General features: G+C 40.5%; 1 protein-coding gene across 4 annotated transcripts in view; it reads left to right on the forward strand.

Moving 5' to 3' along the window:
• DGKI (diacylglycerol kinase iota) overlaps window positions 1-25,721 on the forward strand; it is a 241,745-nt gene that overhangs the window by 80,581 nt on the left and 135,443 nt on the right. The window contains exons 1-4 of one of the 4 annotated variants that reach the window (XM_072872248.1): window positions 7,392-7,424; window positions 11,153-11,261; window positions 19,084-19,107; window positions 22,284-22,379. The gene's annotated coding sequence lies outside the window, so the exon portion shown is untranslated. Of the gene's footprint in view, window positions 1-7,391; window positions 7,425-11,152; window positions 11,262-19,083; window positions 19,108-22,283; window positions 22,380-25,721 lie in introns of those variants that run through there. The other 3 variants (XM_072872233.1, XM_072872242.1, XM_072872225.1) reach the window with 3 other exon arrangements.

Consider the following 25,721-nt stretch of genomic DNA (forward strand, 5'->3'; position numbering starts at 1 on the left):
CTTTTTTACTCTCAAAATCTCTTTCAGATTAAAATAATGTCCAAGTATTGTGACACGTCCTATCGTGAGGTTAATGTCCAGATCTCTTCCAGCTCTAGGTGGGCTGAAGTGGGAATGCTGTTGTCAGGTCATGGTGTCTGAGGATTTATCTGGCCCTTAAGGAACACCAGCAACTTCGTGTCTTTTCCTAAAGCTGTATAGGCACTATGGAAGCAGCACCCACTATTACTGTAGATGAAAAGAAATTAGAGGAAAAATCTTCTTCCTCCCTGCTGTTTGCTTATGTGCATTTGACAGTGCTTTGTATTGTGGTTTTTTTTTTTAGCCTGCTTGTATACAACTGGTGAGTCAACAGGGAGGAAGAAAAACCCCATATGTATATTTTAACAGAATTTAGATGAAAAAAGAGAAACTGTTTAAAGGGCAGATCATGAGAAAAATGAGCATTTTTGAAGTTAGTTCCAAAAGAAAAAAAAAAAAAAATACTCCGGTTACAGCATCTCTTTAATTAGATCCAGCAGAGCTGCTAATGAGTGCTGAAGATCTCCACTTTCTTCTCAGCCACAAAGATCACTGCTCTAGCTGATGTACCGCCTGCACTTTTCTGCCTTGGTGGCCCCCTGAAAGCTTTCCTATTCCAAGACTCAGACTTAGGCACAACCCTGAGACGGCGGTCCCTTGGGGTCGGGAGGGAGTGCGATCATCTCCCTCCTGACTGCGAGTGCCTTGGACCTTCCCTGCTGCACCACTGTAGTGGCTGCTGCATGCTGAAGGCAGCAGGCCCTCAACGTGATTCCAGTGAGGTTTGTAATGTTGCATGACACAGGCGATGTTGTCGTCTTAATCTGATGTGAAATGCTCCTCCAGGCAGAAATGTTAAGGTTCGGTATAGAGAGACTGATTTTTTTTGAATGGTTACGTGTAACTCCAAAGTTGATTATCAAGAATACGCTTCGAACATAAGTATTTTTGGTAGACAACTCATGTTTTATTCAGGGCTAATTTAGTATGAATTCATGTTTTATAAACACACTGGGTGTTCTGAGGTTAATGCCTCTGACTCAAGCCCTGCTCTGTTTCTCCTCCAGTTCTAGAAGTTTATTTTAAGCTGTTTCTTAAGTTTTCTGCTTTCTGTGCATTAAAGGAAGAGGGAATATTGCCACATCAGGTATACTTTTTTCCCTCATTTCTGAATTGCCAGACAGTTGTTGGTGACAGGGAGAGGGGAAGGTGGTGATTTATTACGACTGATATTTTCAACTCAGATCCCTCATTCCTTGTTTAGTTTTTTGGCTTGTGTAAATCCGAAAATGTATCCCTAAGCCTCCATTCTTTGATCCCAAAACTTGTTAAAAGTAATCAAAACCTTTTGATTGAATTTGAGCTTTGGATGGGGTCCTGCAGGAACAGGTTGCTACACAGACTTGCTGGGGAATTGTCACTTGCTTTCTATTTTCTTCCTCTGCTATTCACTCACTGCAATACATCCTCTTTCTCCACCCTCTGCTGAACTCTTTCAGTTTGTTTCAAACAGAGGAATTGGAAGTGGTGGGCATGTGCCTGCTCTCTTGGGACTTAGTCTGGTGCATACAAACCATGCCAGAGGAAATGGAAGAAAGTCTTCAATGGTATGGAGGGGACAAAGGTGCAGGTGGTTGGAGCACAGTAGTGCTTGTCCAGCCTAGCAGCCGCCAGCCCTGCTAGGAATTAGGGGCCTGTTGTTCCAGGTGCTAAAACCAAGATTTTCTAAGCACAGAAGTATACATGATTGAACTGCATAGTCTTTGTGGTGAGGAATGAGGGAAAAAGAAAGGCACTTGTTGAATTTTTTTGTCTGTTTTTGTATCTCATACAGTCCTGGGGAGCAAAGGTAGGGGACAAAAGCTTTGTCTTAGCTGCTGGGCTTCTTTCCTTAGAGATAAAATAATAGAATTTATTTGGTTATTGAATGGTAGTTTTACTTTTTTCTGCCTTTCTCAAGCGTCACTCTAATGAAAAGTAAATGTAGGCTGTTCCCCCCCCCCTTTTTTTTTTTTTGTTCTTTTTCCCCAAGAACTATGCAGGCAAAGCCTGAACTCCCTTCCCTGCTCTGTTGTCTAGACTCTGTTCTTTCTGTAAAAATTGTGTTTGGAATTCAAAAGTCTAACTTGCTTTTCAGAAGAGGGAGAATTTTTTGTCCTGTGTGCTTTTGAAATCTTTTGTTAGAAAAGATTGTTATTTTGGATTGTTTTAAAACTTGCTTTTGTCCTGGGTCATTCCTTGAGTCCTAGGTATTTGTGCATCTTGGAAGCAGAGAAGTTGATTGTTGTATCAATACTTGGTAACAAAATTCTTCTGGTATAAAATGTAATATTCCTTTTTTTAAAATTCAGTCTAAAAAACCGCTTGAAGTATTTTTCACTTGACTAGTGAGTATGGATCTTCATTACCTTTTTCAGTTTTTGTTTGTATACTCAGAAATGGAAGACTTATTTTTAACCTCTGAGAGACCCTTATTTGCTAAATAGGAGCTTATAATGGGGAAAAAATGTGGAGATGGATGGTGAGAATTTCTGACTGTTTCCATTTTCAAGGAGAAGAGACTACACAAACAAAGAAAAGACACTTAACAATTCAGGGGCATGGAAATAGGTTCAAAAAATCCACATTTGAAACAACTCTCTGAAACTTACAGTATAAATCTGCAAGACCTGTATTTGATTTGTAGAAAAGAAGAAAATCAGAATACTTCATTATATAGTTTGTGTGAGGCCATATAGTTCTGGACTCATAATGACATTTCAGCTTGTGTAAACAGCTTATGCCAACGGAGGATCCTAGCCTGACGGAGAAATTACCTTAAATTAGGTTATTTTTGAAAGCAATGTGCTAGCATCTGAGATGCAAGAAAACATTTCCAAGACTAACATTAAAAAATAAAAATAACTCTTACTTTTTTTTTCTTTGCTGTTCTAAACTGCTGAGGATTTAGTCCTTCTCCCTCCCTGTCTTGTATTGTTTTATTTTCCCTTTCTTTATCTTCCAGATCAATGAAGATTATTTGATGCTACCAAGAAATACCCTGAAAAAAAAGACCTCAATCTTCTCCTATTTTCCTCTGGTTGGCAGAGTGATAACATAGACTATCTGCACCCCTTTTGAAAATCAGTATATATTACTTTAGCATATCATAAAAAAAAAATTTAGCATGATCATACTGTAGTCATGTTCATCCAATTTGCTGTCATCATTTTTTGTTTGTACTTGAACTACAGAACATAGGTTCTACATATCCTGTGATTTTTTCTGTATCAAATGTATTGTTATGAAAATATTTCACATTCAGATTTCCTTTGCTTTCTGAAATAGTAAAAACATATCAATCTTCTGTAATGTTGATGTCCAGTCTATGATGCAGCTGGAAATCATTTATGCTTAGAGTTCCCTAGAGCATTTCTCATTGTTTACTTGGAAAGACAGTGATTAAATTTTATCATCCCAGTTACTCAATTGATTCCAGAATCTTTGAAATGTGAGCGTCTAACTCCTATGCACATCTCTATCCTAACATAACCTCATTCAAAGGGTTTTGACCCAAGGGTTTAAAGATTTCTAGATCAAGGCTTTTGGGTGCCTTTTATTCTGTACAAGGATCATATAAAAATCATAGGCTGTACGTTCAACTTTAAGTCTTTGGATGAAACGTGAAACTCCTAATAATAGCAACTTAAGGAGGATTGTGCAGGGGATGCATATGGGATGGAAATTACAAAAAAGATTTTAACGATGAGAAGAGTGGAGATCTGGCATAGTTTCTCAGTAGGAATGAGAAAGAGGGAACAACCAGGCTAGATTTGAGATGGGTCTTTAACTTTATGAATTCAAACATAAGTTTGCCTGAAACAGAGAAGACTAGATTAATGACCTAGAAAGTCTCTTGCAGACCTGGCATTCATAGCTTTGAAAGCTAAAGGCTAAAAAAAAATTAAAACCCCTCTCCTAAAACAAATTATTTTTGACTGCAGCAAAAATAAAGCAAAATAATTCAGTTCAAGAAAGCATTTGTATTTTTTTTCCTGCTTTCCTAAGCTCCTTTGTTAGTCTCTTTCTTGGAGAATTACAGGGATAAAGGATACTATTCATCTTTATTGCATCACCAACTGTATCACTTCTTTTCTTTCCTTTCCTCCTCACACAAATTAATGCTGACATTTCTGTTACTGCAAGGAGTCTTCCAAGGTCTGTCACTTTTTGTGGTAAGAGTAATCACCACATTTGTACAGAGCTTTTCAGAAATAGCACATTTAAAAGATTGGGAGGGACCCTGTTGATCCTAAAACTGAGTTTCCATCTACTGTAAGTACCCCTTGATATTTAAAACTATTTGGAAAGAAATCTAGAGAATAAATTAAGAGTAAAGGGAAAAAAAACCTCAAGTGAGCAGAAGGAAGACCAAGAAATGGGTGATACATATCACTGGGTATAAATCTGAGCTCTGATAGGAGCTCAGAGAGAACTCCACATGACTTGACTTTTTCTTTGACTCAGAAAAGTCAACATCATGTGGTAGAGGCTTTTCCTCTGTTATCCTGATCAAACTTTCTGCAGATCTTATGCTCCTTTTGCTTTGCCTCTTATTTCCTTTGGTGTAGGATTCCTGTGTATTACTTGTGTCTCTACTGAATTCGTTACTTTACTCAAGGAGATGGTCGCAGAAAGGCTAGGTGGCTCTGTTTGGTCTTGCATCTGATCAATACAAGCTGAATAAGGTATTTGATGTGATAGATCCAAATGCTCCTACCAGAACTTACCCAGGGAGCTGATGTACTGTAGTTACCTCTCAGTTCTGGGGTTGCTGTTTGAAGTACTTGGTAAGATTGTTAGTGTAAATTTGTTTCATTGTCTTCAGGTCGGTCTTCGAGCTGCCTATTAGGTGCAGGAGGGCTGGGTTTGAGGCTGAAAGCAAAGCTGGTCAGAGCTGCATAGAGCTGCAGTTTTTCATGGAGATGTACCAGTTTCCATGTGGCTTTTATCAAACTTGTCTGTGTGGTTGAGAGAGAGGGAGGAAAGATCTGTTGGGGTCTTGGAGATGTTGATGTTGGGTGGCTGGGAAGCTACCCAAATCTTTGCTTTTCTATACCCTGGTTCCCTGGGCAGCAGGCAATGACAGATGCGTAAGCAAGTATTTCACGAGGAGTTTGAAAGGTCTATTTCTTTTAGTGCTAATTGGAATTTCTTGCATCAGTGTTCACTGCTGAGGGTGCCTGAGAGTGTCCTAGGCTGAGCTGCTATTTGCATGGATGAACCTGAGGAAAATGGGAAGGTTAATGTAAGAGGCTAAAGACCACATTGAAAAAAGAGCCAATAACTAATCACTAGGATTTGATTTTGCTAAGTGTTCTGATGGAATTCAAACAAGAAATTGCTGAGAGGGCTTTATAATTAATAGCTCCCTTAAACCAGCTCCAGTCCTAAAGGAGTGTGGTCACACAGGGGCTCATAGAGTGCTGAAGGGGTAACCCAGCAGCAAGTTTTAATCAGAGAAACTGGTAGAGCTGCTGGTAAGGTGCAGGATTAGTAAATGCACCGCTGAACGTGATGTGCTGGAGGAGAGCCAGCACAGCTTTTCCTAAGGAAGCCAGGACTTGTGACTCTTGCAGAAATTGCTGGCAGAGGCACGAGGCCCATGAGCTGGGGTGGTCTGGCTGTGGGAAGCAGAAAGCTTCCAATGAGGTAAGAAAAAAGCTTTTGGTACAGAAACTAGGGCTAAAAGGGATGATCTTCACTTGGTTAAACAATGGTTTAAATGTAGCGAGCAATGGGGTGGTTAGCAGAGTTTTACCTAGGAGTTTACTGGCAGGGACCACTGGGGATCTGTGATGGGAGCAGTGCTGCTCGCAGGGAGCAAAGTGTGACAGGGCGAAGCTTGCTGCTGCTCGGCACAATTAGTCAGGGTGGGCACAGGCCGATTGTGGAAAATTTGCAGAATGATCTTATGATGCTGAATGACTCTGCAGCAAATTGCAGTTGAAATGTGAGATTGATGAAGGCAAAATAATGCACACGGGGGGAAAAAAGCTGTAAAGTTTGGACTTTCTGTTAGCATTTAGCACTCAGGAAAGGGGACTTTGGATAATTCCGAGTACTCCTATGAAATGATTAATTCAGTGCTCACAGTGATTAAAAAGGCAAGTAAAGGGCTCAGAATGAGGGACGGGAAAAAGAGAACAATGCAGAAAGTATAGTGACACCACTGATAAACCTCTGGTCCAGCCAGATCTTGAATACTCGTGCTAGTTCTGGCAATCCTATCTCAAAAAAGATATAATCGAGCTAGAAAATGTTGACAAAGATAGAGCAGCTTCAGTATCAGCAGAAGCCTAAACAGTCTAGGGTGCTTCTACTTGGGGGGGGGGGGTGTGTGAATGAAGGGATATATGAATAGAGATTCATAAAATCACAGAAGGTGTAGAGAGGCAAATGATTACTTGCTGTTCCTCACAATATGATACACCAATTGAATTATGAAGCAGAATTTTTAAAACAGACAGAAGGAAGTACTTTACACTGCCCATAATTAAATTGTGGAGCTCATTACATAGGCTGCTGTGGAGACCAAGAGTATAAATGGTTTCAGGGAAGGACCAACACATTCCTAGAGTAAAGAGCCATTACAGGCTATTAAGCATAAAGGTCTGGAAGCAGCCTCCAGCTCAGGAAGTCCTTGAACTACTGATTACTGGAAGCTGGGACTGGAGTACGTCAGGGGAAGGATCACCCAATTTGTGCCAGTGCTTCTCTAAACACCTGCTACTGGCTGTTGTCAGAAATGGGATACTGGACCAGACAGATAATTTGATTTGACAAGTTGCTGCCTTTTATATTGAATGCAAAAAATTTGGGAATCTTGATGTTGCAGTGAAACAGTTGTTGCCCCGTGGTCAGCTCGAAAGGAGAACATTACGTGCCCGGAAGGCAAGCTGGGAACAGCAGGTTGCAGGAGCCCTGTGCAGTCAGCAGAGATGAATGGGGAAAACTTAAATAATGCCAGAGTTTAGCCAGTACATTTTGTTCATGACTTTCATAAGCACCAAAATGCAGGAGTGAAAACCACCTCCAAACAAACTCGGGCGCATATAAATTGTTCATACAGCATGCAGGTATGTCTGGCCTTGTACAGGGATTTTCAAGTTGTGGCTGGCAAAGCTGAGAGCTGGCAGGCATGGGGTTTATCTACATTGAATATTCAAAGAAAAGCAGAGCTGTTGTAACTTAAACGTTGTTATACAAATGACTGTCCTTTTCTCCATAGGTATCTAGATTACCTTTGAGAAAAGACTCCCAAAAAATCTCTCTCCTGGCAGATGTCCTAGCCATGGGATCTGTGGAAGCCAGTCTCTGCATTTTTATGATCTCTCAACCTTGCAGCTGAGACTACCCCAATGGTAACTTATGCCCCTATGAAAAGGAGGGTAATAACCCCAGCCTGGAAAGGCAGCAACTCCAACACTGGTGACAACTAAAATGACACTCAGATCTGCTAACCACGTGCAGTACTAACTTACTCTTTCTTTTCCAGGTAGAATTTTCTAATCCTTAAACGAGCTGCATAGTATTGACTAATTGTCTTTTGTGGTCTTTGAGGATTCAGGCATAACTATTCCATCTAAACAACTCATTGGAGGATTTTTATATGCCTTAGGTGGAGGAAAAGGCTCAGTAAAGCCAAAGCCTCGGATATAAACTCAAATCCCCCCTAATTAAATATGTATCCTTTGATCTAATAAGTAGGTTGAGTCTACCCTGACTTTTCAGCAAAATGAAAAGGAAAATGTAATGCTCTTAAAAAAAAATAAAAATTATTTATTATACTTGAATAGCCTCAATGTCTGATTGCTTTTGGTTTCCAAGACAGTCAACTGCTCTGTTAAGGAAATTCTTTAATGGTATCAACTATGGGATTAGTATCAGATATTTTTTTGTTGTATATTTAATGACATACACATGTATGTGCACCCATGCTTGTTCACAATGGTGGTGTGTTAGCTAAGTTGATAATAACATCTACTACAAATTACTGATTACTGGATATGAAAAAGTAATTATCAAAATACAGCCCATTACTGATGATGCGACATTTACTTGCTGTTGGTTGCTACATTGACAAGTTGGCTGGTGTGCCCATTTTAGCAAAGTTGTGGACTTCATAGTCTGAAGAATGGAATATATCATGAAAACACAGATTCACTTTTTCTGGCTGTCTTTTATCAGGGAAACAGTGATTACTTTTGCTTCTATAGTAAAGGCTGCCTGTCAAGCCTGTGTTTTCATTCATGCACTCAGCACAGTGGAGATGAAATTGCTGGGAAAGATAACTAAAAGCCACTCGTGTTACCTTACTGTTGTAAAAGTGCCAGATGGTGTAATCTGCTAGTTAAAGTACTATGAGATATGATCACCTGGATACTCGGCATCTGCTCTGGTATCAGATTTGTGCTACCTCCCCTTTTCCCCCCATTTTCTCGTCTTTCGTCTGCCTTACGCTTACTAGAAGGCCATGTGTTTGCTCTTTAGCCTGACCTCCCTTTATTTTTTTTTTTGTGGGAAATGTTTCTGTGGTGCATGCAGTGTGTTTTGACACTGTGTCTCTCTTTGTTCTGAGACAAAGTTCTGATAAGAAGCTGTGTAAAAGTAGGCATTTTTAGCTTGCCCTTGGGCCTAAGGGTCACTTCTGGCTGGTTCATGCAAATTTGCAGTCCCTGAGATCTCTTTAAGGCTTTTATGTTAAAACAAACCTGAAAAAAAAGGCGTTATTGTCATGCCTGTTTTGTGTGCTTTCCAGACAAAGCCATAAATCCAGCTTGGCATGCAGAGGAAGGGCAGGCTGTTGGCACAAAACCCTGCCAAGTCTCCCCCAAAAGGCTCGTCAGCCTCAGCTTGCTTTTAAAGGAACGTGGGCCAAGTCTCAGGTTCTGCTGCAGGAGGCTTGCCCATCTTTAATTCTGGCTTGAAACAGTATCCAAGGCTTGATGCTGGGATGTCTGTGGCTGTTCATTAGGCATATTTACCTTTTAAGTCCCTACTGAATTCCCCTTCCAGCTGGAAGCCTTGTTCTCATGCTGGTCAGATAAATTTGTTCCTAGGAATATTCATCACAGACTTTGCTTTAGTAAATTTGCTTAGTGGATGCATGCAACTTTACAGTCTGTATTGCTTGATAAGTAATGGGCTGTAAGCAGTGTTGGCTGAAAATGTTGGCATTTTTCATCAAATAATAATTAATAGCTAACACTTTATTATTCAGCCGCCTTTGCTTAAGTATGTTGCACAAAGTGGATGCTATCTTCCTCTGTTATGAAGGCAGGACTAAGTAGCCACTGGTTTGCTTTATCGCTGTCAGTGATGCAGGATGGGAAATGTGATACTGCCCCATTTCCACCAAAACAAATTGCCTTGTTATAAATCATGAATAGACACAAGAAAGTACTCTTGTGTTTAGGAAGCACTGATAACTAAATTGATACGCAAAACAGCATGGAAGGAGGCTGCCAAATATTGGACGCTTTTCTGGAAAAATATATTTAAAAAAAAAAAATTGTAGTTTCTTGTGGTTTTTTTCTTTAAAGCCTTAATCTAGTCATTGAGAAGATGTGTAGCTTACATTGTACTGACATATATGGCATAAAAGTCTTTCTAGCTAAATTGTTCTCTCCTGATACATTGCCAGGTAGTGAAAGTCTTTTCCTTGGGCTCCTTCCCTCTAATGGGTTTTAGTCAAATGCAAATGTTTTGGAAAAAACCCTTAATGTCTTGCCCACCTTGTTAAGTGGAAAGGGGGCACTGGATGATCAGAGGCTGATATTAATGTGCTGAGTTGTTCATGCTACCCACAGGAAAGGGAATTTAAGAGATTCTGATTCAGCCCACTCAATTTTTCCGGACGTGCACTGTGAGCAGTAAAGCTTCCAAGCTCCTTTACTGTGGATATATATTGCATTGTATATTTTCAGGACAATGAAAAGATTTATTTAGCATATGGATGACCTGCATTGTCATCACTGGCTCAATTGACCTTTATTGCCTTGGGACAGTGGTAAGATTAGGTAAGATTAGGAGATGCTATAAATAGCTGTTGAACTGTGGGAGTGGTATCACAAAAATGCACTTTACACAAACAGACTGTCATTTCACTTTGTGGGGGATGAGCGTATTTGGCTTATAAAACGAGATCTCTCCTTGAGATGTTTTTGTCCTTCTGAATCATTGCAGCTGAAGCTGTAAGATTGTTTTGGCCACCACCATCAGGTGCTAAAATATACAATGCAATAATGTTATGAAGCTTTATGAAACCTACTGTCCAAGTGCAGCTGAGCTTTGTATGAGCAGTGTACTGTACTGCCTTCCACCTGATAGCTCACGGTTCAAGGCTGATCTGGCAGGGCTGGGTGCCGCTGGGGAAACAGGCAGTGGATATGCTCTCAGCGCTTGTGGAGCTCCAGGAGGGTTTCTGGTCACCATCTGTGACTTTTGAAGGAGGCCATATCTGTGCCTCAAGAGCTGTAAGAATGACGTTGGACCAAAGAGATAGAATTGAAATATAATTGGAAAGAAGCTGTAATACCTTGAGGGATGCTATATGATCAAAAAAGGTAGTAGTGTATAACTCCCCTTCCTGACTAAGTGGTGTTCCCATGTCTTGTTTTACATAGCCGGATGCTGAATGGATGACTTTTCCCAGCCTATAAACTAAATAAAAGCAACAGATGTTGCACTGTTTGTATAAACTCATATTTCATTCCTCCAATAAAAGCTATTTGGAATTATGCATAAATTGATTCAGCAGGTTCAGCTGGTATGTAAGGAATAGTTGTAACGAATGAGGACTCCACTGGCAAACAGAACCATGTGTAGTCCACTGGATTTGATATTTCAGCTTAGTGCCAGATGAGTAACTGATCTTCATTAAACAGTAATTTTCAGTGATCAGATTACTTTATTCTTTTCCTAAACTGCTTTAGCAGGAGATGGCATTCAAGCACCATTTCACCCAAGCTGAAATTAGATGCTGTACTGCCTCTTCTGATTTCTGGAGAAGGGTGGGGTGGATAATTATATTGGGTAATTATATTGGCTATACATTCCATTCATTTGTGTTTTTCTTTTCAATTTGCAGGAAAGCAATCTCCAGGTCAGGGCTCCAGCACCTGGCTCCTGTGCATTCCCTCAACATTGCAGTCTCCAATGGACCTGTGAAGGAACCAAGGGCGGCCTTAGAGTGGACTGTAGGTGTTCGGTTTTTTTGGCAGTTAATTTGAGCAGTATCTCTGGCTAGTGCTCTCTCCATCCTTAAATCAACATAAGACATTGTGTTGCTATCAGAATTAGTGCTGGTCATTAGGAACATGCTTCTATTATGAAATGAAGTACAAGGCAGAGACATGAAAACTTGCGGAGACTTGAGCAGCACAGGACAGAGCTATTCAGATTTTCCAGCTTGGGAACTGTCTGGCTACATTTGCTCACTGTCTTCTTGACGAGGTCTGCCATCCAAAGGTGATCTGATTTTAGCACAGCAGGGTTTTGTACCTCTGCTTGATGGGCCAAAATCTAAGGCTGAAGACACATGTCAAGTTGGCTGGGTCTGTAGAGTAGGTCGTAGAAATCTTTGGTCACAATGCTTTGTAGGTATGGCTAGATTTCTTCTGGGCCCAAGCTGGCTTGTAGACACAGAGAGCATATGTTTCCATCCCTCCCATCTTGCTTCTCTTATGTTTCTGGGCTAGTTCAGAAGGGGCCAGTTTAGGACTGTCTAGAATAGAGTATTTCGGTTGAAAGAGCCATACAACAATCAGCTAGTCCAACTGCCTGACCACTTTAGGGCTGACCAAAAGTTAAAGCATGTTATTAAGGGCATTGTCCAAATGCCTCTTAAACACTGACAAGCATGGGGCATCAACCACCTCTCTAGGAAGCCTGTTCCAGTGTTTAACCACCCTCTCTGTATAGAAATGTTTCCTATGTCAAGACTGAACCTCCCCTGACACAGCTTTGAACCATTCCCATGCACCTTCCATGTGGTTATGTACTGGTACGCGCTAAGAAGGCAAGCCTTAAGCCAGCAAGTCACACAAATGTCCCATTTAAAGCAAAGCAGATAGTAGATCTTACACTCGGCTATTGGTAAAGAACTTGGTACATGGCAGTATCAAGGCACCAGCCACCCGAGTGGCTTTTAGGTGAAGATAACTTATGTTTTGATGAATATGGCTTATGTTTATCTCTGTTCTCTATGCCAAGACTGAATGGCTTTCTAGATGGCATGCTCTGTTTCAACCCCAACTGTTACATTTAAAGTTTAAGGGGATGAAATTTTACAGGCTGTGCTGCAGGCAGCTGGATTAGATTCACTATGATCTTCTACAGTGCTGTACTTCAACACAGAGTTTTAAAAAGAGTTTGAAAGTTTACATAGAATCCTCTTGGAAGAGCTTTGGAGAATACCTTGATCTTTCCCTTCAGGAAAACTCAGGTCCTGATTCAGCAAGGTGTTAAAACACATGCCTGCTTTCAGTCATCAATACTGTTTAGTAGAAATCTGAAGGATCAGTCACATATGTGAAGGGTTAGGCACAGGCTAAATTAAACACCTTTCAAAATTGTGCTTAGAAAACACCACCACCACCAAAACCCCAAAACAAAAAACCTAAACCCCAAACCCAGCAACCACAACTTACCCTTCTTCAAAGTCGATTGTCTGCTACTCATTTTACCAGGTGCTTCCTCATGTGATCCCAATACATAAATGCTGCAGGACTTGATATTGGTTGGTGAATATTGATTAAATATTGTGGGGTTTAATTGTGCGTGTGTGTGGAGGGTGGTTTTGCAGTTTACTTCCTGGCTTATGGTTTAGATTTTTGATCAGTTCAATTTCTCAGCTGTTCCAGCCTCTCAGATGGGTGTTGCTGCTTTACTTCACACTTTGATTGGAGCAGGGAGGCAACCCTGTGGCATGTGGGGAAAAGGGCAGGATAGTGAGTGGAAGACATCTGTGGCTGGGAAGAGCCTGAACTCACCAGCTGTAGTAACTGGTGAATGTGGGGGAGAAAGGCATTTCTGAAATCTGAGGCACAGTATAAGTAAAAGAGATAATAGGGAGGTGATTTGGAGGCGTGAAGAAGCTGAAATGGACCAAAGTTTATGTGAATGTCAATAAAAAAACTTAAGTTTTAAATACTGATGTTTAATTGCAGAGGTGTATTTGGTAGAGTGAACAGACATTTGGATTAAGATGCATTGGAGCCAGACAGGACGTCTTTGTATTTAATCACTGGAAGGCAGCATTAATCAGTGCATGTTGCATCCCCATCTATATCATCCTGCTCTGTAGTGTTTCTGAGGATGATTCTCCAAGGACTCACAATGGGAGATCTTTCCAAAGTCTAAGTGATGAGAACGTAACTTGTCACTTGACTTTGCAGTAGAAAATGTTTCCTCCTTGTTATCTTCACAGTAATAACTGGAAAGAATTCCCTGGCTGTAGTCTCCATTTTTGATAACTCCTTGCAGGTGAATTGCCATTATCAGATGATCTTGTGAACAAGACACTGATTCGGGGAGTGGGATTTCCATTCCCTGCTCTGCCACTTACCTTGTGAGCGAGCTCAGATGAATTGTTTTGCCACTCAATACATTAGCCTCTCTAGCTGTAAAATGGATCTGATGATTCTGATGTCTCTTAAGACCCTTTACATAAGAAACAGTAATGCTTTATTGTTGTTACTATCTATCATCCCTGAGGTTTCTTTTCTCTCATACTTACAAATGCCCAGTTTCATCACACTTGCTACACCTAATTCAAGGTAACTTGTGGCTTTGTTGTCTAATTTAATGCTGTCTTTTCACAGCAGGGCCATACAGAATACATCCTCTGGAGTAGGTGATGTTAAAGCCAGAGGACAATACAGAATATGCCTTACCAAAAAGGAACCAGCTTAACTGCCTGTCCCTGTGTTATGTTTATGCATAGCCTCTTCTCCCACCCTCCCCCATTTTAGGCATCACTCCCACAAGTTAAATGATAAAGTAAGCAATTCTCAATTAAGTACGGACCGAGCCACCTCATACAGTGCCTGTGTACCATTGTGGATTTAGGTCTTTGTATATTTTCATACTGCCATTTGCTCCCAAGGAAAATAACCATAAGCTTTTGTGCAAAGTCATCCTGTAATTTCCTTTTAAGTACTGCCTTCTAGCTCCTGCTTTCTTTGGTGCCTACAAAAATCTTGACAGCCACCTAGCATATTAGTGTGTTGAGCTTCCCACTCACCACAATTGTCTCATTATTTTATTTGTCCATCATGCATTTGTCTGTTGACGCCAGTTTCTTGCCTTCTCAGTAGTAGGCATTTATGGCCCATGACTACAAGTCTTAGAACTCTAGTTATGTCCATTAAGAGGCATTTGAAGACACGTAGCTTCCATTCTTGAAGTTCAATGAAAAAACTTGAGACTGATCTGTGCTTTGTGTTCTGTGAATGCACAGTTCTCTGGGTGCAAGATGAATGTTCTTCAGAGGAGAAATATTATAACCTTATACCCTAAATTATATGTATTAAAGACACAAAAAATCTTACAGATCTTAACAAGAATAGAGAACTATGCATTTGAGTAGACGTTGAAAACTGGTATTTGGCAATATGTGATAACAGTTTTGTAGGTTTTACTTTTACCTGCTTCTATAAGATTAGTTGGTTGAGAGGGTCTATTCAGTTGCATAGGATATTTTAACATGCAGGAAAAAGTTGTTCTTTATACTTTCTACTAAATATCAGAAGATTGCAGGGCTGTGATCTCACTGGGATCACAGAGACATAGTGCAATAGCATGTGACGAGTGGCACAATGAATAGATATAGACTTTTTAGGAAGGACAAGGCCAGGATGGCAAGGAGGGGGAGTTGTCCTTCATATGAGAGAGAAGCGGGAATGCTTGAAGCTCTGCTGTGGAATGGATGATGAGCCTGTGAAGAGCTTATGGATCAAGATTGGAGGGCAAACCAACATAGGCAACATTGTTGTGGGTGTCTGCTACAGATGCTTTGTTCAGGAAGAGGTAGAAGATGAGGCCTTCTTCAGACAACTGGAAGCCGCCTCATGTTTGCAGGCCCTGGTACTGATGTGGACAACATGAGCCATCCTGGTATCTGTTGAAGAAACAACAGGGCACAAGCAATCCAGGAGGTTTCTGGAATGCATTAATGAGAACTTCCTGACACAAGTGATTAAGGGGAGGTGCTCTGCTGGATCTCATACTTACAAACAAGGAAGAACTGGTGGGAAAACAGGGCAGTCTTGCCTGCAGTAATGATGAGATGGTGGAGTTCAGGTTCTTAGCAGGATCATAGTCCTGGACTTCAAGAGAGCAGACTTTGACCTGTTCAAGCAACTGTTTGGAAGAGTAACATGTGATGTGATATGATTCTGAAGAGAAAAGGGCTCCAGGAAAACTAGTTGAAATTCAAAGATCACTTCCTCAATGCTTGAGAACAGTCCATCCTCACATCCAGTAAGTCAAGCAAAAGCATCAGGAGGCCTGCATGGATTCATAAGGACCTCCAGACAAAACTCAAATATTTTTAAAAAAACACCCCAAAACCGCCCTGCCTAACAATCCCCACCCCCCCAAACCAACAAAAACAACAACAAAAAAACCCAAACAAAGCAAAACCCAAACACGTCCCCCAGAGTACAACAGGTGGAAGCAGGGTCAGGCCAGCCAGGAGGATTGTAGAGGGCACTACCCAATTTCACAGGGATGGGGTAAGGAAAGCCAGAGCCAATCTGGAGTTGAATCTGACAGGAACATGAAGGGCAACAAGAATGGTTTCTGTAGGCATATCAGCAGCAGTAGGAACACTAGGAAAAACATTAGGCGATGGCTGAATGGGGCAGGGAACTTGGTGACAAAGGACATGGAAAAATCACTGTGCTCAATGCCTTTTTTACCTCCATTTTTACTGGTAAGACCTGCCTTCAGGAATCCCAGGTCCCTGACACCAGTAGCTGAAGCAAGGAAGACTTACCTTTTGTAGAGGATGATCAAGTTAGGGAACACTTAAACAGACTAAACACATAGAAGTTCATGGGACCTGATGAAATGCATGCTGATATCATCGCAAGGCCAGTCTGTTGTCTCTGAAAGGTCATGATGATCAGAGGAGGTTCCTGAGGACTGCAACAAAACAAATGTCAATCCTGTCTTCAAGAAGGGCAAGGAGGAGGATCCAGGGAACTACTCATGATCAGGCTCACCTTGATTCCTGGGAAGATGATGAAGCAAATCCTTCTGGAAGCTATTTCCAAAAAAATTAAGGATAAGAAAGTGATTCAGAGTAGTCGGCATAGATTTATGGAGGGGAGATCATGCCTGACCAAGCTGACAGCCTTCTATAATGAGATGACTGGCTTGGTAGATGATGGGAGAGCAATGGCTGTTATGTTGACTTTTGCAAGGCTTTTGACATGATCTTCCATAACATCCTTGTAGACAAACTGATGGAGTATAGGCTAGATAAATAGACAGTGAGGTGGCCTATGAGAGGTGTTTGTAATCAGTGAATGTGACTTTTCAATGAATTTGTTGTATTATATTCTCTGTCTTCTTGGCATTAGTCAGTAGTGCTGTCCACTTACTTTCATGGGCAGTAAGTGTTTATAAGTGCCTAGTGATATACTACACTTCAGATAATTAACATGCATGTTAATACACTAATATGTGTTCTACATCTGATGAAATATTTCCCATCTAGATAAATGTATTTCTTTTCCAAGTGAACGGTTTGGATTCTGTATCATAATTTCCTAAAAGCTACACTAATTTTTACACTGAAGGATATTTCCCTTCCATTGGAGTGTCTGCCAGACTGTTTTGTAATTGGAAGCTGAATATTCAGTTGAAAAGATATGTACGTTGTCAGATGCTCACATGAAAAGGAGAACCCTGGGGTATGGGTATCCCATTAGTCACATAAAAACATGTAGAGGTGCTGGGAGCTTTAGTTCCACTTAAGTAAGTAGTGATAAGTGCAAGCTCCATGCAGACTTAAAAATTGCTGAAATTTTGTGTGCAGATGAAACTTGAAGCAATGTGTTTGGGATCAGTAGTCCTACTTTGCTGTTTCGTTTTCATCAAGGTTTGATAACTTAATGTTCTTTCCAGGGAGATCTAAAGAGAAATAAGAGGTCTGCCATATTTCAAAATGGTGTCTGTCTCCCTGCCCCCCTCCTCCCCCGCAGTATAGAGGATGCAGTGATAATACAGAAGGTGCCTTTCTCGAAAATAAGTATTTTTTCCCATTGCTGTCAAAAGGACTGAAGTTAAGCTGTTGTCAGCCAAAATAATGGTTCATGAGAACATAGGGAATCATCATCTCAGTTGATAGCATCTGGACATTGCTCCTCCATGAAGACAAATGTTGTTGTTCTGCTTCTGCATACAGATGATCTTTCAGATGATGGTAACAACAACCTCAAAAGCTCAGCAGAGAATACAGGAGTGGGCAACTGATGCAGGATGTTGGAAGGCATGGTGGGCAAAAGGAGAATGGCAGCAAAAACTAGAGAATGTGGTGAACCTAGACCTAAAAGTTGAATATGCAAAAATAGTTCTGAAAGTTGGAGCCTACATATCTTCAAGTTTTTTGAAGTAATTATGTAGTACCATATCTCTGTGATGTTTTGTTTTGGTTTATGTCCACGTATTACATTTGTAATAATTAAAGAAAAGGTGACTTCTACGTGAAGAATATTCCCAAATTAAAACGTGGTAAGGTGGAGTTAAAATTGAGAATATATACCAACAGAAAAACATTTGGGACATTGTTATTGTTTGCAGCATGAGCATCACAAACTCTGGAATTTCAGAGTTAAGGGTAAAACACAAGCCAAACATGAGAGAAAGACATTTGTGAAAAAGGCATCCAAACAAACTTGTTTCTGCTTGATAATGACTTCATAAAGAAAAGGGCTAAAGCTAATAATTTTTGCTTATAAATATGTTTAATTAAATTTAGATTGAGCACTAATTTTACACTAATCATAAGTTTATCACCCAAAGTTATACTTGTAAGAAGGTTCATCTCTTTCACTGGAGTGTTAACAAAGGGAAACATTTGTTAATGGCTTGTTTTAGAAATCTGTCTTACATAATTTTTTTGCAGAATGCCAGTCATGGCAGGACTGGAGGAGAGCTCCATTCCTCCCGTTTCAGTTGGAGTTGCAACTCCTTTGAACTAGAAAGTTGGGCTGACTGGTGTATTGTTTGGCTGAATATCTATGACTGCTTGACATGGCAAATTAAATTACCCAGGTTTATCTGCATTGCTTTTGGAACCATGCTGACTGCAGCTTGAAGAACGGTGAGGTATGGAAACACTTATGGGATTTAAAAAAATAGTAACACTTGCTCTGTCACTTAACCATGCTGGGGCACTTAAGAGGAGAAACCTAGTTGAATCAGTGAAATGTGCACAGCAAGTTATGATCACGTACATGTAATTACATCGCTCCCAAACTCCTAAGTCCTTGAATTCCTATTTCTCTTTCACTTCAGGGGGGATTGTGTGTGGTTTTTGTTTCATATGCAAGGAATGTTTGATATACTGAAATTATTTTTGTTTGCTATTAAGGTGGTAACGGATCAGGAGCAATCAAATGGGAGGTCTCCATCTGGGGGAGCATATTGAGTGCGTGTCCCCTGTGAGGCAGGCTGCATCTGCCAGGAAAGCACTGCTGCCTCCGCTTCAGTGAGCAGGGGCTCCTTCTCTTCACAGGACACTGAGCGCGCACACTTGCAAGGGCTGGGAAGCCAGGCGAGGAAACAGAGTTCCCAATTCTCTTTTTGACTGCAGAATATTAGGCCGCAGTCATTGCTGTTTTATCCACGATGATGGACAGTATCCCTTTTCTACATAGCAAGTGAAAGCAAAGCACGTCAGCCTAAAAGCATGATTTGACAGATCAGCTAAGCTGCTCTAACACTGAGTTGGTACTAAAAGCATCGGTCCCACTGAACCCACCTTTAACCCACCACTCCTTGTGTCAGATCCAGCAGTTATGTGGTCACAGGGTGAGTCATTTTGTCTAGCTGATTTGGTAGATAAAAGTTATCGATTTTTTTTTTTTTCCATCAGTTGAACTGATTCATGTGTAGCTTCACAGCCACTAGATCCAGCATGAGGAAAATGGCAAGAGCATGAGACTGGGGTCTAAGGGGTCAGGGACAGAAAGAGGACGACTGCCTCTTTAGTAGCCATTTACTTCTAAAGCCAACATAAAGACATCAAGTGCAAAATAAACCAAATTGGTGAATTATTTATGAAGAGGTTACTGAACTCAAAACTCTTGTGGAAAAATATCTGTGTCAAAATATGCAAGTGATGATGCAGCCTTTACTGTGCTTTAGTTTTGTGTTAAACAGGAGCTCATACTAGAGATGGTCCCAGTGACCCCTGTCAGCTTATGTGTCGGCAGATGGAGTACTCTTTTGTCCAGCACATTGTGGAATACTGCCTGTAAATTTTGGAGTAGAAAATACTGATTTGCTGAAGTCAAAATTTTTCATAGAAATGTATTGATTTTTGTCAAAATTTCCTATTAGAATTGAATGAAAAAATTGGGCTTGGAAAAGGTCAAAGCATTTTCCTTTGACTGTATCTTTGTGATTTTCATAAGCAGCAACAGGATGTCTCATCATATAAATGACAGTGCTCTGTAAAATTTAAAACAGTGAAGTTCACATAACTCCCTTTGATCTTATTGAGACAAAGTAATCGACAGGCAAAGCTTTTTGAGGGAGGGCATTTCATCTTGGGAAATCTCAGCTCTTTGCTCTGATTCAGGATGAAAGAAGATTTTTCAAATGTCAGTTTGCTGGAATTGAAATTGTGAATTTTCACACACAGTGCTGTGAAATTGTTTGTGGCAGTAGGTATCTGGAGGTATGCCACTTATACCAGATCAGGTTATTTACATTTTTATTATCTAGTCTTGTCAGAACTCTATCATAGCATGAACTACAAAGGTCATCCTTGTAGACTACTTACTGATTTTATTTACACTGTGATGTAAAGTCAGACATGTGAATCTATGATACAGTCTGGAACAATCAGTCTAAACTAGATTATGGAAATAGGCCACTTTATCTTTAGAAATCCTGGATGGCAAGTTATGTGGACATGGTCTGAATGAAGGGGTGTTCAATCTATTTTTTAAATGGAATTTTGATTCCTCATTAAAAATTATGTCCCAGGAGCTGTGTGCTTTTGTATTTAACTTTCATAGTTGATCCTTCCTAAACACCTTTTATAATCTATAAAATTTAGCTCTGGGTTATAATGTTGAGTTTGTACTGTTTCGTCAGCAGAGAATGTGCTCAGGTCAAATACTCTTTGATGAGCTCATATCCTCCTGCTTTGGTCCCCTTGTCTGGCTCCTCATAAACTAGACAGGAAGTTAATATGTTGGGCAATACTGTGGGCATAGTAATTTTATTAGTATGATGTGACTAGACTTCATGAAGTGCTGTAAAACTGATATAGTTTTTGCCAGAGAAAATTGCTTCAATATAAGGATAAACTTGAAGGGAAAGAATTTAGGATCTGAATAAATTACCTTGAAGAATTTCAAGGCTTGAAGAATTTCTTAAGCTAGTTCAAGTCCTTAAAAGCTATTTTGCATTGTAAAAGTGCTGAAAAGCCTCACCTAAACTATTGTGCACTGAACTGTATAATTTAGGAAAATCTCTGTCCCAGGGAGTCTACAGTTCAGGTGGACAGGCAGACAAAAGGATGAGAAGAAATGGAGGTATAGAACAGCATGCCACTAAATGAAGATTAATCAGGGTGCAATGGCAGTAGACTGGAATCCAAGTCTCGCTCTCATCCAGCCCCTTGTGCTGAGGGATAATACCAAGTCTGACATCAACGGGAACATTTCTGATGAAGTTAGAAGACCTGTGAACAAGTAGACCTCTCGTCAGAAAAAAAACTCATGTTGTTCTTGTCCTCTTGGTTTATTTGAAGTGAGCACCATAGTTGTGGTAGGCACCACATGCAGACTTGCATAGGTCTTGGCTATTGTAGATGCACTCATACTCCAGAAGGCAAAGGATTTTGCCACTTCTGCTTCTCTGCATTACCTAAGAAATCCGGATGGCAAGAGAAGCTTTCTCATTTCATCACTTTGAAACTGTCAGTGTTATTTTAAATAAATTATTTTAACCGAGATGGCTATTTCAGAGCATCCTGCTGTCGGACGCCATCTGTTTGGTAAGCGTCATCATTGGTGACTTCTGCAGTGTGGGAACCAAATGTCAGAGACTGTCAAAGCGTTTTCCATCATGCTCTAATTCTGGCTGAACAGAAATCCTGTTTATTCACTTTGTTCAAGTAGTGTACAGTAGACTTCTTAGGCTTTTTAGTCGAGCCAGGATTATAGTCAAGTGAAAACTGTAGTCTTTCTACAACCAAATTTCCTCAGAACAAGAATTTCTGTAGAATTAAGGTACAGATTTGGTCAAATGAGGCTGTCAAAGAAAAATCAGATGTTACCCTGTTAATCGCTACTAATTGTCAGTGTGCTAGGTAGATTTTTTTGAGTGTGTTCTCAGTTGAATGTATCATTCTTTCAGTTATAAAATTAAAGTCTCGTCTCTCCTGGCCACTTAATGTTTTGTTGATGTTTTCATAAACATACAGTGTTGATGCAGCCCTTTTTAAAGAAAACATTTTTCCTTGTCTAAACTATCCTGTCATCCTAAAGCTATAGTCAGTATGTTATTTTGCACTTCTGGGCCCAGTTCTCAAATTTTTGGGCTTCTCCAATTGAAAGTTCAGTAGTCATGTTTTTGTTTCTTCTCTCTTGAATTTCTGTTTCTTTAAAATTCCGTGTACATCTCATGCTTATGAAATCTAGAGTCCCAGTTAAACTATGCAGTATGTGGGAAGAATACGGGCAAAGTTTCACTGAACTGTACACAAAAATACTTTGGTTCTGATTGGTGACACCTCATTCATTGTGTGATCAGCATCCTTTAAGCAGGGGTGGTCAGCCAGGGTAATACTGTTATGGCTTTGTGTTGTAGAAAAAGCAACATGTGGTTGTGTGGTGGTTGGTTTTGGGTTTTTTTTCTTTTTCTAAACTTGTGGTGAAAATCAGATGTGTGGTTTGTTTTTTTTTTTTTTTTCCCCTCTATACTCACGTGGCTGAATTTCACAAACCAGGTTAACAATCATCTTTTCTCAGGAAAATGCTGTGAATGGAGAGCATCTGTGGCTGGAGACAAATGTTTCTGGGGACCTCTGCTACCTGGGGGAGGAAAGCTGCCAAGTCAAATTCTCAGTGAGTTATTTTCAGATTTTCTTTTCTCTTTGAGGTAACAAGCCTGATTTCAGACTGATACAGTGCTCTGGTGCTTGGGAGCTTGAATTGTTTGCTGTTGTTGTTGATGCTTGTGTTCCAGGAGAAGGAATGCAAAAAAGGGACAAAAGGCTGCTGGTTAAATACTTTATTGCTTGGAGAAAAAAGCCCCAAACAATTTTGAGTGATGCAGATCATTTACACAGTGAGAATGGATGTAATGAGTACCTTTATTAACATGGTAAGGGAAAAAAGATTAGAATATTGAGATATTTCAGAAATGTTCAAAGAAAGTAGCCTATTTTATTTATATACATAAATATATAGGCTGGATTGATGGGCCAAGGCCAACCGTATGAGGTTCAACAAGGCCAAGTGTCAGGTCCTGCACTTGGGTCACAACAACCCCATGCAACGCTACAGGCTTGGGGAAGAGTGGCTGGAAAGCTGCCTGGCGGACAAGGACCTGGGAGTGTTGGTTGACAGCTGGCTGAATATGGGCCAGCAGTGTGCCCATGTGGCCAAGAAGGCCAATAGCGTTATGGCTTGCATCAGGAATAGTGTGGCCAGCAGGACTAGGGGAGTGATCGTCCCCATGTACCCGGCACTGGTGAGGCTGCACCTCGAATACCATGTTCAGTTTTGGGCCCCTCACTACAAGAAAGACATTGAGGTGCTGGAGCGTGTCCAGGGAAGGGCAACGAAGCTGGTGAAGGGTCTGGAGCACAGGGTCTATGAGGAGCGGCTGAGGGAACTGGGATTGTTCAGTCTGGAGAAGAGGAAGCTCAGGCTGAGACCTTATGGCTCTCTACAACTACCTGAAAGGAGGTTGTAGCGAGGTGGATGTGGGTCTCTTCTCCCAAGTAACAAGCAATAGGACAAGAGAAAACAGCCTTGAGTTGTGCCAGGGGAGGTTTAGCTTGTATATTAGGAAAAATTTCTTCAGTGAAAGGGTTGTCAAGCATTGGAACAGGCTGCCCAGGGAAGTGGTTGAGTCACCATCCCTGGAGGTATCTAAAAGACATGTAGATGTGGTGCTTAGGGACATGGTTTAGTGGTGGACTTGGCAGTGTTAGGTTAACAGTTGGACTTGATGATCTTAAAGGTCTTTTCCAACCTAAATGATTCCATGATTCTATATCACTTGCTTGGGTCTCTGAGAGTAGGGTCTAATCAAATTTTTGTGATTTTAATCACCGCAAGGATTTGAACTGAATTTTCCAAACTCTTGAATGCACTCACCAGCAATGAGTGCGGTCATATTCGAGTGTTTGCCTTCTCCTATTGAAGCTTTTCAGCTGTGTATGAAAAAGTTTCATTGGGTTCATCTCTAACCCGTGTGTGTCTCTTCTTTGACTGGGGTGTCACTGTTATACTTTCAGTCTGCTTCAGCAACTCTTCACCTAGTATTTCAGTTAAACTGCTTCAGCAGAAGAGAAGAAAAAAATCCCTCTTATCTTGGTATTTAGGAAACCTGGTGAGAGAGTGGGGATCCTGTGTTGAAGCCCTTGCTTTGAATCAATGCTCAAAGGAGCATCCTGGCCCTTGGACTGCAAAGTGTAAAGGGAGTCTGTCTTCTCTGGGGTGTTTGTGGATACTGCCTGCGACTGTTTGCAATACCATATTTTTGCTTTTATTTAAAAAAACCCCCTCATATAATTTGATCCAAATCGCAGCATTTTGATTCACTAATCACCCACATTTTTTGGGGCACTTTGATCCAAAATACTAGTGCTTTCTGTAGCTCCCATTTAATATCCATCCCCCATAACTTCTCAAGCAAATTGGTTACTTTATGGCATTTAATGTTAAGGCCAAGCCTGGGAAGTCTATGCCTGCTTACAAAGAGTACTGAAACAAAGCCCCAGCAGTTACAGACTGCTGATTGTGGGGTAGTATTCAAGGGAATTGTCATTGTGTGTTTGCCCTGCGCTTATACTGGCCCTGAGGCATTGGGTTTTGGCAAAAGCTGGAGACAGGATTTGTTTGGCTGAGTGGACTTTTGGTCTGAGCCAGTACGACTGGTCTTACGTTCTTAATAGAAGCTTGCCTTTCTAAAACTGAGTAAATACTTCCTCATGACTTAGCTCATTGAAAGTAGCATGGAATTTAATAATATGTTGCGCACTATTTGCAAGGCTGTGTCTTAGCTTTAGAGGTGTATCTCTCTAGGAGCTGGAAGGACTGTTTGCAGTAGCTGGTGAATTAGACTCGCTGACTTACACTTTTATCTGGGAAAGTTGGGAGACATCTTACGTGGTGACAAGCTTTTCCAGTGAGATGTTCTGTCGTATTTGGGAAGCAGCAGAGTTTAAAGTTGCTCAGTTCTTAATCGCCTGGCCTTTGCTTGACCTGACTGAGTGCTTTTGGGTACTAGCGTATTGGTTCCCTTTGAGGAAAGCAACATCTGTGTTTATAACATGTTACAGTGTATGGGGCTTTCATTAGCTTAAGAGCTAGAGATGGAAATGGAAATACAGTTAACTTTAGTTGTGGTTAGTTTAACCTGATCTGTCAAAAGGCTAATACTTTTCCAGTTTGAATCTTCTGAAGGCACTGCATCTTTCAATGGCTGTCCTGGTCTTCCTTTGACTTAGCTCTTTTAAATGTGGACTACTTAAGATCAAATGTTTTCAATGGAGAAATGGTGAGAAATAATTAAGCTGTCGCTGCACAGACTTTGCATAAAATGTTAGCCTATACGGAACATGAACTCGTAATCTCTGGCATATGGAGCTGACATTTCATGATAAATCAAAGAAGTTAGAAGTACTGGAAAAGATAGTCTGGATTTTTACTAGCCTCTCACTATAAATGATTGTAACTATTTGCATTGCCACCAGCATTCAAAAATCATGAGAATGACTTAAAAAGCAAGGTATTAAATAGCTGCTTATAAGGCATTACCTTTGTTTGCTTTTTGCAGTTTTTCATCTTAGGGATCGATTCCTTTATGTTGTCTCACTCTTCTTGGCAAACACAGAGACTAAAAACTTACTTAAAGTTAAGTCACAAAACGCATGGAAGCTTAGTCTGTTATACAATGTCATGATTCTTCAGGTGTAACATTAGAACAATGCTCCTCATACATGTGAACATGCACAGTTAGGGTGTATCTAGGTAATCACGACTCATAATTATGAGACTCAGTAAAATTATAATTATTCTATAATGTAAGCCAAATTTGTGTTCCATTTCTCCTTGAGTTTATTTACAATATATTGAAAATTCTAATGAAATAATTTATTAGAGATTTAAATGAACATGAATAAATTGAATGTAAAAATCTGAGGCAAATCAATCTCAATTTACCGTGTGTTTATA

This window comes from Ciconia boyciana, chromosome 1 (assembly GCF_034638445.1).
Source record: "Ciconia boyciana chromosome 1, ASM3463844v1, whole genome shotgun sequence".
Taxonomy (NCBI): Eukaryota; Metazoa; Chordata; class Aves; order Ciconiiformes; family Ciconiidae; genus Ciconia; species Ciconia boyciana.